General features: G+C 45.5%; 1 pseudogene; it reads right to left on the reverse strand.

The window, feature by feature from the left end:
- Positions 1-10,042: 10,042 nt before the first annotated feature.
- LOC117066295 overlaps positions 10,043-15,877 on the reverse strand; it is a 31,783-nt pseudogene continuing 25,948 nt past the window's right edge.

Genomic DNA, 15,877 nt, shown 5'->3' on the forward strand with positions numbered 1-15,877 from the left:
GCTCCGCTGCCCTCCAGCCTGGGCGTCAGAGTGAGACTCTGGAAAAAAAAAGAAAAAGAAAAAAAAAAGGAAAAGAATAACTACACTCACTCTGGAGAAGATAAAGGAGGTAAATTTTATATATATGTATATATATATTTTTTGAGTTGGTGTCTCACTTTGTTGCCCAGGCTGGAGTACAGTGTCATGATCTCAGCTCACTACAACCTCCTCCTCCCGGGTTCAAGTGATTCTCCTGCCTCAGCCTCCTGAGTAGCTGGGATTACAGGTGCTTGCCACCACCCCCAGCTAATTTTTGTATTTTTAGTAGAGACGAGGTTTCGCCATGTTGGCCAGGCTGGGCTTGAACTCCTGACATCAAGTGATCTGCCCGCCTCAGCCTCCCAAAGTGCTGGGATTGCAGGTGTGAGCCACCGTACCCAGTCAAGAATCTTTAACAAATAAAATATATCACTAGATTTTTTTTGAAATCCACCTTTTATGGTCTGTGACTTTTTAAACATCTTTTAAGCTCTACTGAGAAAATATAATTTACAGTTATTAAAAAACTGAAGTTGAAATAAGTTAAAAAATCTTTTCAGGAGACAAACTCAGGAAGTGGCAGTGGTAAATAGAACACAAACATGTCTGACTCAACTGCCAATTCACACCATAATATCACTCAAAACATCCTCCCATCCCCATCTTGTCCATTAAATTACTCAGTGACCACCTTGCCAGGAGACACTGTGTGGGCCTCAGGTAAATTTTGCTTCAGGTTCTTGCATTGCCTTACTGGGATGGGATCTTCTTGTCCTTTGGGAAAAAATTTATTTCTTCACAAATCTGAAAGAATACAGAGAACAGAAATCCTTTCTACCTTTTCTCATCTATACCAACATCTGACTGGCTCATCACCGATGTGTTCACAAAGAATAAAAATTAGGTTGAGAAAAAAACATTTATTTTTACCTGTTTCCACACTTGCACATTTTAATGTCATTGGGAAAAACTCCTCAATACATTTCAGAGACAAGGGGTAACATTAAAAAAAAAATAATTTCTTCAAAGGGGTATACTTGGCATCAGCACTGACACAAAAACTTCTATTAAACTCTGACACCAACTCAAATGTCACCTTTTCTACAAAGCCCTCCTTGATTTTGCCACTGCTATGTCAGTGGCAGAATTGATTACTACTGCCATTCATTTCTTGAATACCCTTTGTCTTTTTATGTACAAGCATTACTCTCCAGAAGAAATTAATCATTTACACATCAATCCATGCTAATAAACTACAAACTGCTATAGCGTAGATATGATGAACCCTGTTCATCTGTGTAATCCAAATGTCTGATACATAATAGGTGTTTTATATATATATGGAATTCATGCTTTCACGGTGTTGCTGGAAAAGCTACCAAATTCTTTTTTTTTTTAACTTTTAAGTTCAGAGGTACATGTGAAAATTTTTTTACATAGGTAAATGTGTGTCATAAGGGTTTGTTGTGCAGATTATTTCATCATCCAAGTATTAAGCCTAGTACCCACTAGTTTTTTTGTTTTTGTTTTTTTTTTTTTTTTTTGAGACAGGGTCTCGCTCTATCACCCAGGCTGGAATGCAGTGGCATGATCTCAGCTCACTGCAACCACTGCCTCCTAGGTTTAAGCAATTGTCCTGCCTCAGTCTCCTGAGTACTGGGATTACAGGCGTGCACCACAACACCGGTCAATTTTTGTATTTTTGATAGAGTTGCGGTTTCACCATGTTGGCCAGTCTGGTCTCGAACTCCTGACCTCAAGTGATCCACCTGCCTCAGCCTCCAAAAGCACTGGGATTACAGGCCTGAGCCACCTAGCCTGGCCTAGTTATTTTTTCTCATCCTCTCCCTCCTGTCTCTAATAGGCCCCAGTATGTTTTGTCCTCTATGTGTTCATGTATCCCTGTCACTTAACTTCCACTTATAAGTGAGACCATGTAGTATTTAGTTTTCAGTTCCAGTGTTAGTTTGCTAAGAATAATGGCCTAAAGCTCCATTCATGTTTCTGCAAAGGATAAAATTTCATTCTTTTTCATGGCTGCACAGTATTCCATGGTGTATATGCACCACATTTTTTCAAATCCAGTCTATCACTGGTGGACATTTAGGTTGATTACATGTCTCTGCTATTGTGCATTGTGCTGCAGTGAATATACACATGCATGTCTATTTACAGTAGAATGATTTATGTTGCTGTGGGTATATACCCAATAATGGGATTGCTACATCAAATAGTATTTCTGTCTTTAGGTCCTTGAGGAATTGCCACAGTTTTCTGCAATAGTTGAACCACCAACAGTGTATAAGAGTTCCTTTGAGAAAAAAAATCTTAATGTTCTCAGAGGTTAGCTTTTGAGACACATGTTATACCAGGAAACTGTCCTCAGGCCCAGGCCACCCAGCTGCTACTCTGAGAGGCTATACTCTCATTCCTCAGGCTGTCCTCTAAGGGATTGCCCAGGGGATGATATTCATTAGACACTCCCAGAGACATGAAGTGTCTAATATGGGCATCTTGGGTTATCCCAGACAAGTTTGAAACTCATAATCAAGAAAAGGCCAGAAAGTTGCTGTAAAAGGCCCTGCAGTCTCTCCAAAGCAAAACTTTAACCCAAATACATACTAATAAGGTGTGTGTGCCTAGGAAAGATAAAAGGAGAAAAGGCGCATTTTTTTTTACAGTAGAGTGTTAGAGGATTATTTGCTATTTTTTTCTCTCATGTGAAATGTTTACAGACAGAAAACAAAACTTTAAAAACCTGCCATCTACTGCTGTCTAAAATCGTGATTAGACTGTAGTAAAGTTCAGCTCAAGTTTGAGTCAAGACTCAAGTCTCGAACTCTTGACTTTGTGATCTGCTTGCCTCCCAAAGTGCTAGAATTACAGGCGTGAGCCACTGAGCCTGGCCAAAAACAAAACAAAACAAACAAACAAACAAACAAAAAAAACAATTAGAATACTGTGTCTGCCAGGTGCTTGGTTCACACCTGTAATCCCAGCACTTTGGGAGGCCAAGGTGGGTGAATCACCTGAGGTCAGGAGTTCAAGACCAGCCTGACCAATATGGTGAAACCCCATCACTACTAAAAAAAAAAATACAAAAATTAGCTGAGCGTGGTGGCATACCCCTGTAATCCCAGCTACTCAGAAGGCTGAGACAGGATTATTGCTTGAACTTTGGGAGTGGAGGTTGCAGTAAGCTGAGATCATGCCACTTCACTCCAGCCTGGGTGACAGAGTGAGACTCCATCTCAAAAAATAAAATAAAATACGGTGCCTGGAATATACAATAAAGGACAAATAGTTGATAGTATTGTAAACTGGAGATGAGAAGTTGGGCTAATTTCCTACATTTGAGAATGTAGGAAGGAAAGTGGAAATTTATAATTTTACTATAAGCCTGAGTTTGGCCAGGGAAAAATGGCCAACCATACATTAGCCTGCCATACATTAGCAAGGCTCAGAGGAAATCATTTCTCCTGTAGAGTGTTAAAAAAATTTAAAAGGCCTGGCATGGTGGCTCACGACTGTAATCCCAGCACTTTGGGAGGCCGAGGCAGGTGGATCACCTGAGATCAGGAGTAAAAGACCAGCCTGGCCAACATGGTAAAACCCCATCTCTACTAAAAATACAAAAATTAGCTGGGTGTAGTGGTGTGTGCTTGTAATCCCAGCTACTCGAAAGGCTGAGGCAGGAGAATCACTTGAACCCAGGAGGCAGAGGTTGCAGTGAGCCGAGATCATGCCATTGCACTCCAGCCTGGGCAACAGAGCAAAACTCCATCTCAAGATAAATAAATAGCTGGAAAGTAGACTGAAGTGGCTCTAGTGCCCTGTGCTCATAAGTAAAAAATCTGAAACCTAACTCAAATGCATTTCTTATAAATTACTATCTTAGGGCGAAAAAAATTCAGGTTTGGCTAGTCATAAACCTGCAATTAACCTCCAATTATATAACCAGGAAATTTCCACCTGGAACATAAAACTAAGGTGACTCCATAACTGTAACCAGTTTTTGAATCTGGTTTGCCTTCTCAAGCATGTTATGAAACCCTTTCCTTCATGCCCCTCACATGAACCACTCATGGTTGGGTGCTTTCCATTTCACCAATCACCATTTGCTCAAATGAACTCATTATGTTTAAACATTGATGCTCTTTAACTTTTAACAGGGGGGGACCATATGTGGCAGCTCACTCCTGTAATCACAGCACTTTGGGAAGCTGAGGCGGGCAGATTACCTGAGGTCAAGGAGTTCGAGACCAGTCTGGCCAACAGGGCGAAACCCCATCTTTACTAAAAATACAAAAATTAGCTTGGTGTGGTGGTGCACATATGTAATCTCAGCTACTCTGGAGGCTGAGGCATGAGAATCCCTTGAGCCTCAGAGGCAAAGGTTAGAGTAAACCGAGATTATGCCATTACACTTTAGCCTGGGAGACAGAGCTAAACTCCATCCTAACAAAAAAATTTAATAGGAGAGACTGGGGACCCCAGGGCTGCAGCTCCTCCCACGCATACATGAAGTCCGCGTTCTGCCCTGATGACCCGCCTGGCATCCCTGAACACTCTGGGAAATATTTGGGACTGCAGGTGCAGAGCTACTGTTAGAAACAAATGCTCAGTGCAGCAAAGAAGAATAAGCACTCTGGCAAAAAGCTTTCTCAGCAAGGCAGTTTACTTCTGTAGAAGGCTGCAGCTTGCGCCAGTCACAATCACAAGAGCAGATGGAACAAGGGAGGGAAGGGGCTTTTATCCCTAACGTGGTCAGTCCCTTTTGCTGTGTCCTGCTCCTATTGATTGGGCCTGGAAGGCACAATCTAAGATAATCCCGATTGGCTATTTCAAACGGGGCAGGGGTGTGGGTTACAGTGGCAGGACCATCAGTTAGGAGGGAAGGTCAGTTACAGAGTGGGTAATCAAGGGAATAGATGTGAGTTATACATTAGGACTGGCGGGAAGGTTGTTTACTGTAACTAGGGGCAAGGAGGCACAAAGAACGAGGAAGTTAGGCTTTCAAAATCGAGATCAAAGAACAAGGAAGCTGAACAAGCTGACTCTTGGAAGAGGAACCCACTGTACCTAACACCGCCCAGAGTGTTCCAGAAAGGGCGGCGGTGCAGGGACGGGGTGGGACGCAAGGGTCCAGGCTGCGGGCCCAGCCACCATCTTGCAGCCACAGGGGCCTGGGGCAGAGCTTTGCCACCGGGAACTCAGGTCACGTCTGGGAGCTGACTGCCGGGAGGCCGGTCCCGCTGGTTTCACAGCCCAGGCTGGAGTGCAGTGGTGCGATCTCGGCTTACTGCAACTTCTGCCTCGTGGGTTGAAGCGATTCTCCTGCCTCAGCCTCCCAAGTAGCTGGGATTACAGTCGCCAGCCACCAGGCCCGGCTAGTTTTTGTATTTTTAGTGGAGATAGAGTTTCACCATTTTGAGCAGGCTGGTCTCGAACTTCTGACTTCATGATCCGCTTGCCTCAGCCTCCCAAAGTGCTGGGATTACAGGCGTGAGCCCCTGAGCCTGGCCACACACACACACACAAAAAACCCAACCAAAAAAAAACAACTTTTTAAAAAAGTTGTCTAAATGTTCCTCTTCTTACATTAATTAGCTAATAAGATGCATCATACAAGCCGACCCAGGTAAGGAAAAAAGCAAGTACATTTCAAGTCTCAGCTCTCTTCTTAATTAGTTGCAATACCCTGGGCACGTGACCTCGCCTACTTCAGCCTGTTTCCCAGTGGGTAAAATGCACTAATAGTGGGGAGGATGGGGGTGGGAGGTGGGTCCTGGAACTTTATCCAGTCAGTGGTGCTGGCATGGGAACTGCCCAATCAGGCGCTCAGTTGGAGAGGAGGGCGTGGCTTCCAGCATTTGGCCGGGTCTTTGTCTTGCTACCTCGGGAACTTGGGATTCGTTTCCACTGTTCTGCGTCCTCCTCTTCGGGAGACCCCGGTAACTCTGTCACAGCCCCTGTTGCCCTGTGATCCGCAGGTCCTGGGAGACGCATAGCTAAGATGCCAGGACATCCTGGAAGCTGGGAAGTACTGAGTATGCGGAGTTGGGCATCCTGAGAGGGGAGACCCGGCTGTGAAAGCCGCGGAACTGGCCTCCCCACAGCCCGCTCCCTTGTCGCCAACCTAAGTCCCCACTGGCTCAGCTCCTTCCCAGGCCCTCTGGCCGCAAGATGGCTGGTGGGCCCGCAGCCGGGACCCCGGCATCCCGCCTGGTCTCTGCGGGCCGCCCTGTCTGGAGCTCTCTGGGCAGCTCTGCACTCGCAGCCCTGAGTATTTCCCAGAGTGTTTAGGGATGCCCGGGGAGTCATGGGGCAGAATCGCGACTTGGTGTGTGCGTGGGAGGAGCTGCGGCCCATGGGGTCTTCAGTCTCTCTTGTTAATTTTTTTTGTTAAGACGGAGGCTAGCTCTGTCTCCCAGCGTAAACTTTAGTGGCGCGATCTCCTCCCAGGCTCAAGCGATTCTCGTGCCTCAGCCTCTCGAATAGCTGGGATTACCTGCGCCACCACGCCTGGCTAATTTTTGTATTTTTAGTAGAGACGGGGTTTTGCCATGTTGACCAAGCTTGTCTCAAACTGCTGGCCTCAAGTGACCTGCCCACCTCGGCTTCCCAAAGTTCTGGGATTACAGGCCTGAGCCCCCAGGCGCATGGTCTCTTCTGTTAAAATTAAAGGGAGTCAATGTTAAAACGTTAACGAGTTTATTTGACCAAACCGTGATTGGTGAAATGGAAAACACCCAGCCCTCATTTGTGGTCCACCTGTAGAGCATAAAGAAAAGGGTTTTATGAAGTACCGAGGAAGGCAAACCAGATTCAAGAATGGGTTACAGTTATGTAGTTACCTTATTTGTAAGATCCAGGTGGAAATTTCCTGGTTATGTAACCAGAGGTTAATTGCAGGTTTATAATTGCTTAAGCCTGAGTTTTTTTTTTTTTTTTCTCCGTAAGATAGTAATTTATAAGACATGCATTCGAGTTAGGTTTTAGATGTTTTACTTATGAACACAGGGCACTAGAACCACTTCAGTCTGATTTCCCGCTGTTTAATTATTTTAACACTCCACAGGAAGACTGGTCTTTCTAATGTATGACAAGCAGGGCCTCTAATCCACCACCGTTTTGCCCTGGCCTAACCCAGGCTTGCAGTAAAATTGTAAATTTCCACTTTCGTTCCTACATTCTCAGATGTTGGAAATAAGGCCATCTTCCTCTCTCCAACATACAACACTATACCATAAGTGTATTTTGAGTTTCAGGAAATCCATAAGTGCATTTCTTTTCTTTTCTCTCCTCTTCTCTTTTCTTTTTTCTTTCTTTTCAACAGAGTTTTGCTCTTGTCGCCCAAGCTGGAATGCAATGGCACGATCTTTGCCCACTGCAACCTCTGCCTCCTGGGTTCAAGTAATTCTCCTACCTCAGCCTCCTTAGTAGCTGGGACTACAGGCATGTGTCACTATGCCTGGCTAATTTTTTGTATTTTTAGTAGAGACGGGGTTTTGCCATGTTGACCAAGCTTGTCTCAAACTGCTGGCCTCAAGTGACCTGCCCACCTCGGCTTCCCAAGTTCTGGATTACAGGCCTGAGCCCCCAGGCGCATGGTCTCTTCTGTTAAAATTAAAGGGAGTCAATGTTAAAACGTTAACGAGTTTATTTGACCAACCGTGATTGGTGAAATGGAAAACACCCAGCCCTCATTTGTGGTCCACCTGTAGAGCATAAAGAAAAGGGTTTTATGAAGTACCGAGGAAGGCAAACCAGATTCAAGAATGGGTTACAGTTATGTAGTTACCTTATTTGTAAGATCCAGGTGGAAATTTCCTGGTTATGTAACCAGAGGTTAATTGCAGGTTTATAATTGCTTAAGCCTGAGTTTTTTTTTTTTTTTTTCTCCGTAAGATAGTAATTTATAAGACATGCATTCGAGTTAGGTTTTAGATGTTTTACTTATGAACACAGGGCACTAGAACCACTTCAGTCTGATTTCCCGCTGTTTAATTATTTTAACACTCCACAGGAAGACTGGTCTTTCTAATGTATGACAAGCAGGGCCTCTAATCCACCACCGTTTTGCCCTGGCCTAACCCAGGCTTGCAGTAAAATTGTAAATTTCCACTTTCGTTCCTACATTCTCAGATGTTGGAAATAAGGCCATCTTCCTCTCTCCAACATACAACACTATACCATAAGTGTATTTTGAGTTTCAGGAAATCCATAAGTGCATTTCTTTTCTTTTCTCTCCTCTTCTCTTTTCTTTTTTCTTTCTTTTCAACAGAGTTTTGCTCTTGTCGCCCAAGCTGGAATGCAATGGCACGATCTTTGCCCACTGCAACCTCTGCCTCCTGGGTTCAAGTAATTCTCCTACCTCAGCCTCCTTAGTAGCTGGGACTACAGGCATGTGTCACTATGCCTGGCTAATTTTTTGTATTTTTAGTAGAGACAGTGTTTTACCATGTTGGCCAGTCTGGTCTCTAACTCCTGACCTCAGGTGATCCACCCGCCTCGGCCTCCCAAAGTACTAGGATTATAGGCGTGAGCCACTGTACCCAACCCCATAAGTGTATTTCAACATACCATAAGTGTACTTTGACTCTCAGGAATTACGTGTATAGTGCCTTTGCCCCTAGAATTTCTCACCAAAAAATTATACAAGTTCGTAAAGACTACTGGCTAATCTCCATTCCAGACCCTGAAACCAGCACAACCTGATCTCTTCATCAACCTGGGCTTGTGAACCACCAATCGTAATCTCATCTGCTGCATGGACACAGGAATACATCAGACTATAGCCCTGCCTGGGTTAGTATCTGTAGCACAAACCAGTCCTCCCAGCTACCATGCACTGTCCCCCACTAATGAGCTATTGATAGCACCTTTCCCTCTTCTGTCTTTTACTTCCCCACTTTTTGATGTGCAGAGTGTGCCCAAGGCCAGCCCTCAAGTTCCTGAATCTAGCACCTACTAGAATTCAGATGTCCATGAGTTCACGATTATGGCCCTAGACCTCGATGTTGTAAAAAAAAAAAAGATACAAATTACAAATACAGGCCTCACCCTTCTTGAAAATGAGGGCAGAAATTTTTCTCTTTTCTTAAATCACTTTCTGTACAAAACTTTTGTATGTAAATTCTTTTCCTGCCTACTTGAAAGGTATACAAATTATTCTAACTGCTAAATAGGTCTTTTGTGTGTATTTTTGACTCAAGACTGTTTTTCTCTAGGACCTTGGAATTTATATATATATATATATATATATATATATATGTATTTTTTTGAGATGGAGTCTCGCTCTGTTGCCCAGGCTGGAATGCAGTGGCATGATCTTGGCTCACTGGCTCACTGCAACCTCTGCCTCCCAGATTCAAGCGATTCTCCTGCCTCAGCCTCCTGAGTAGCTGGGACTGCAGGCGCCCGCCACCACACGTGGCTGATTTTTGTATTTTTAGTAGAGACGGGGTTTTACCATATTGGCCAGGCTGGTCTCGAACTCCTGACCTAGTGATCTGCCCACTTCAGCTTCCCAAAGTTCTGGGATTACAGGCATGAGCTACTGCACCCAGCTGACCTCAGAATTATTTACTTATTCATTCATTTTTGGGGGGATGGAGTTTCACTCTAGTTCCCCAGGCTGGAGTTCAATGGTGTATTCTTGGCTCACTGCAACCTCCACCTCCTGGGTTCAAGTGATTCTCCTGCCTCAGCCTCCTGAGTAGCTGGGATTACAAGTGTGAGCCACTGCGCCCAGCCTCCTTTTTAAACTTTTATTATTATTGTTCAATGGAGGTCTCATCCACCACATTTCCCCCAAGATAGTCTCCAAATCCTGGGCTCCAGATATCCTCTTGCCTTGGCCTCCCAAAGTGCTGGGATTATAGGCATGAACCATTGTGCACGGTCTGGTCATATTTTTAATGTGTTGATTCTCGCCAGTCCAGATGCATAATCTCATCCCTAAATATTCCTGCTGGTGTGATTATGACATATCACTTTACCCAGCACCAGAGTGATTCGATGCTCTTCCCTGGGCCCAGGCCATAAATGGGATTATGGCATATCCCTGGACCCAGCACCGAGGTGATGTGACTATTCTACTGCCTTGGCACTGCCCACAGAGGACACTGTGACGTATCACTGGGTTTGTACCCAGCTGGTGTGAATCTTCTCTCCAGCCTTGCCTCTTCCACAGGGGGCATTGTGTCATATCGCTGGGCCCCACACCCGGGTTATGTGACTCTTCTGCCTGTGCCCTGCCTATGTGGGCCATTGTGACATATTGCTCGGTCACACACACAGGTGAGGTAACTATACTGCCTAGGCCCTGCCTACAGAGGACATTGCAACATCCCTGCACCCATCACACAGGTAATGTGACTCTATTCTCCTACCTGGCTTCTGCTCACAGAAGGGATTGTGACATATCGCTGGGCTTGGCACCTAGCTGATGTAACTCTCCTCCTTGTCCTAGGTTCTGCCTGCAGGGGATACTGTGACATGTCACTGGGTCTAATACTAAAGTGGCATTACTCTTTAGCCTTGCCACTGCCCTCAGAAGAGAAGGCGTGGTGATGTATTGCTGGGCCCAGAAGCATTGTGATGTGAGTCTCCTTCCTAACCCTTCCTGCAAGGTACCTACAAGACACATCTCTGGGCCCTTTACTATTTTATGTGACTCTTCTCTCTACCTGAATGTTGCCCAAAAAAAGATTGTGACATAACTTTGGGCCCAGAACTGAGGTAATGTGACTCTCCTCTCTTGCCTGTGCCTTGACCACAGAGGAGAGAGTGACTTACTGCTGAGTTCAGCACACAGGTGATGTGATTCTCCCAGCTCACAGAAGTCATTGTGACATATATCTGGGCCCATCACTGACATTATGCGACTCTTCTTCCTGGGACCTGTCCACAGTGGGGAGTGTGACATTGCTTGGCCCTTCACCTGCATGATTTGACTCTCTCATTCCTGGGCTCCACCCACACGGGTGATTTTGACATGTAGTTGGGCCCAGCTCCAAGGTTATGTGACTCTATGGTTCTTCCTGAGCCCTACCCACGGTGGGAATTGGGTCATATGTCTGAGACCCTCAGTTAGGTGATGTGAATCTTCTGTTTGGACCCTCTTCTCAGGGTGCTGTGATACATAGCTGGGCCCAGCATCTAGGTGATGTGATTCTTCTCTATTGTTTGGTCTCTGCCCGAAAAATGATTGTGATGTATCACTGGGTCAATAACCTAGATGAGGTGACTCCTCTCCAGCCTGGGACCTGCACACATCGTGTATTAACACATATCACTGACTCCACCACCTAGGTAATGCAGCTCTCCCGCATGGGCCCTGCCCATAGGAGTATTATGAGCTATCATTTTAGCAATCAGCTAGGTGATGTGACACTCCTCTTCTGCCTGGGCCCTGCCGAAAAGCTTTGTTACATATCACTGAGCCCAGCACCTAAGTGATGTGACTCTTCTCTCATGCATGGGCCCTGCCAACTAGGGAGTTTGTTAAATATAGCTGAAATATAGCTGAACCCAGCCCTTAGGTCATGTGATTTTTTTTTTTCCTAGAGCCCTACCCACATAAGACATTTTGACATATTTTTGAGCCCAGAGATGTTATAGCATATTTTTCCCTTTTTTTTTTTTTTTTTTTTTTTTTTTTTTTGAGAAGGAGTCTCGCTCTGTTGCCAAGCTGGAGTGCAGTGGCGCGATCTCAGCTCACTGCAACCTGCACCTCCCGGGTTTAAGCGATTTTCCTGCTTCAACCTCCTGAGTAACTGGGACTACAGGCACCCGCCACCACGCCCAGCTGATTTTTGTATTTTTAGTAGAGATGGGGTTTCATCATGTTGGCCAAGATGGTCACGATCTCTTGACTTTGTGATCCACCTGCCTCAGCCTCCCAAAGTGCCGGGATACAGGCATGAGCCACCGTGCCTGGCCATAACGTATCTTTTCATCTATCACCTAGGTAATGTAATTGTCTTCTGCCTAGGCCCTGCCAAAAAGGGGTATTGTTGCATATCACTGGACCCAGCACATAAGTGATATGACTCTCCTGTTTTGCCTGGGCCTCCCATATTTTGGTTATTATAAAATATCATTAGGCCCAACACCTATAGGATAGCATGTTCCTGCCTCGGCTCTGCCCACAGGGACCTTGTGACATAAATCTGTATCCATGACCTAGAAGATAATGACATTTTATAATTACCTGCACCCTCCCCCTCACAGGAAGGATTGTGACATATCCCTGGAAGCAGACACCAGGTAATGTGGCTCTTCTGCCTCTGTCTTGCCCCCAGGGAGCAATGTGACAGTGCTGAGCTCAGCACCCAGGTGATGTGAGTCTGTTGCCTGTGCTGTGCTTTCCAGAGAGAATTGTAACATATTTCTGGCTGAGCACCCAGGTGATGTGACACTCTTGCTTGGTTCCCTCCCTCAGGGAAGATTGTGAGATATCCTTGGCTGAAATTCCAGGTGATATGACTCTCCTGCTAACTCCCTACCTAATTATGACATATACTGTGGTCAGCTTACATATGTGATGGTGGCTTTTATTCATCAAATCAGCTGTTAGAAAAAATACTGTCTTTCATAGCTTGACTTACAAAAATGAACAACATCCTGGGTCTTCTCTTTGTATGAAGGTCATATAGGATTGCCACAACCCCACCTATCAAGTGTTACAGAGAGTGTGTGTGATCACAGGGCACAGCACATAGGTGAGATTTTGTTTCTTATATGCACACCTCATCAGCCATTAGGATTATCCCCCTCACACATGGAAAGAGCCCATTGCTAAGGTCTTGAATTTCCCATGCAAACAGAGTCCACAGTTGGAATTGTGACTGTCATATGTGAGCATCCAGCCACTGTTCAAATGATGACACATTTCTAAACCCAGAACGTAAGCAGTGAGGACTCTACTATCTGGACTCAGCCAATTGGAGAGATGTTGACTCTAATATCTGGGCTTAGGGCCACAGGAATGGTTGTGGTTGCATACAAAGATGAAGATCTGGCCAGACATGGTGGCTTACGCCTGTAACCCCAGCACTTTTGGAGGCCAAGGTGGGGAGATCACGAGGTCGGGAGTTCAAGATATCCTGGCCAACATGGTGAAATCCTGTCTCTACTAAAAATACAAAAATTAGCTGGGCATGGTGATGGGTGCCTGTAATCCCATCTACTTGGGAGGCTGAGGCAGGAGAATTGCTTCAACCTGGGAGGCAGAGGTTGCAGTGAGCTGAGATCGTGCCACTGCACAACAGCTTGGGTGACACAGCAAGACTCCAACTCAGTAGTGGGAAAAAAGATTCTCCCTTGGGAAAAGAAAGATGAAGATCTCAGACTGAATTGTGATGCTCATTAACACTGTATAAAGCCTTTGGGTAGTACAGAGAGTGTACTAACAAGACCCAGCTCACAGGGAAAACTGTGACAGTTGTATGCACACCCACACTGTACATTGTCATTTTCCCATATGAACACAGCCTACTTTTGAGGTTCTGAATCTCACACCTATAGGCAGTCAAAGGTCGGAAACTTGACTCTCAGATGTGAATCCAGTCCACGGGTGAGTTGGTGATGCTCAGAGCAAGATTCAGCACACCTATGAGGCTGTGACTTCTCTAATTAGACAGTCCGCAGGAGGAGTTGAGGCTCTCATGCACAACTTTAGACAATCATTGCGATTGTAACTCCTGTTCTTAGACACAATATATAGGAAGTGTTAACCTCCTATACCTAATACCAGGACATGTGTGGGATTGTTAATTTCATTGCTGAGCCTTCCTGCAGGTTTAATTGTGACATTTTTCTCTGTTCATCAGCTGAGTGATCTGACTCTTGCATGGGTTCAACTCACAGATAGGATAGTGACATATTACTGAAACCAGAACTGAGGGTATATGACTCTATTCTGCATTAGTGCTGCTTGCAGGGGACATTGTGACACCTCGCTGTGCCTTGTGCTTAGGTGATGTGAGTCTCCTCTCCTGCTTGGCACTGCCCACAGGGGGCATTGTGACATATCTCTGGACCCCACACCCAGGTTATGTGACTCTCATGCCTGTTTCCTGACCATGTAAACAATTGTAAAATACTGCCGGGTCCAACACCCTGGTAATTTAACTCTACTGCCTGGGTTCCGCCCCCCAAAAAAAGAAAAGAAAAAGAAGAGAAACAAGAGCAGAGGCAGTAGAGTCACGTCACATGGCTGCCAGGCTCAGTGATGTGTCACAATGCTCCCTGTGAGCAAAGCCCAGGTAGGAGAAACACGTCACCTGACTTCTGGGCCAAAACCTAAAGAGGCATAGTGACATATCTTTCCACCCATCACCCAGGTGATGTGACTGTCTTCTGCCTGGTTTCTCCAAAAACTAGGGATTGTGACATATCACTTGGCCCACTACCAAACAAGGGTGACTCTTCTTTTCATCATAAGTTTTGCTTGAATGGGAGATTGGGACATATTGTGGAGCTCTACACCAATGGGACATTACTGTTTTGTCTTGGCCTAGACCTCAAAAGGCATTGTGACATATTTCTGGGCCCAGTAACAAGGTGATGTGAGTCTCCTGCATGAACCTTGACAACAGAGCATTGTGAAATACCTTTGGGAAAATCAACTATTTGTTGTGACTCTCTAAACCAAGGCTTTTTTTTTTTTATAAGAAGAAGAAGTTGTGACATATTTTTTGGCCCAGAAGTCAGGTGACGTGTTTCTCCTACCTGGGCTTTGCTCACAGGGAGCATTGTGACACATCACTGAGCCTGGCAGCCATGTGACGTGACTCTACTGCCTCTGCTCTTGTTTCTCTTCTTTTTCTTTTCTTTTTTTTTGGGGCGGTAAGGGAAGACGGAGTTTTGCTCTTATCGCCCAGGCTGGAGTGCAGTTGCGTGATCTAGACTCACTGCTACCTTGCTTCCTGGTTTCAAGTGTTTCTCCTGCCACAGCTTCCCAAGTAGCTGGGATGTACCATCACACCCAGCTATTTTTTTGTATCTTTTGTGGAGATGGGTTTTCACCATGTTGAGCAGGCTGGTCTCAAATTCCTGACCTCAGGTGATCCGCCTGCCTGGTCCTCTCAAAGTTCTGGGATTACAGGTGTGAGCCACCGTGATCAGCCACAATTTCTTCTTAAAAGAAGGACAGGCCTGGCATGGTGACCCACGCCTGTAATCCCAACACTTTGGGAGGCTAAGTTGGGCGGACCATGAGGTCTGGAGATTGAGACCATCCTGGCTAACACAGTGAAACCTCATCTCTACTAAAAATACAAAAACTTAGCTGGGCATGGTGGCACGTGCCTGTAGTCCCAGCTACTCGGGAGGCTGTCGCAGGAGAATTGCTTGAATCTGAGAGGTGGAGTTTGCAGTGAGCCGAGATTGCACCACTGCGCTTCAGCCTGGGTGACAGAGTAAGACTCTGTCTAAAAAAAAAGGCAGAAGGCCAGGTGCAGTGGCTTACACCTGTAATCCCAGGACTGTAGGAGGCTGAAGCGGGTGGATCACCTGAGGGGATTATCACACATAGCCTAGCCCCTAGGTCATGTTACTCTTCTCTTTTCTTGAACCCTTCCCATAGTGGGCATTGTGACATGTCTTTTGGCTGCTAACCTAAAGTAATGTGAATCTCCTGCCTGGGCCCTCCCCTCAAGGGGTACTATGACATATTGCTGGACTAAGAGCCTAGGTGATGTGACTCTCTACTGCCAGAAAAAGATTTTGATATATCACTGGGCCAGTATCCTAGGTGATGTTACCTTCTCCTGCCTTGGCCCTGCATACATTATGTATTGTGACATCACTGGAGCCAGCACCTAGGTGAAGTGACCCTCCTGCA

This window comes from Trachypithecus francoisi, unplaced genomic scaffold (assembly GCF_009764315.1).
Source record: "Trachypithecus francoisi isolate TF-2019V2 unplaced genomic scaffold, Tfra_2.0 Contig00137, whole genome shotgun sequence".
Taxonomy (NCBI): Eukaryota; Metazoa; Chordata; class Mammalia; order Primates; family Cercopithecidae; genus Trachypithecus; species Trachypithecus francoisi.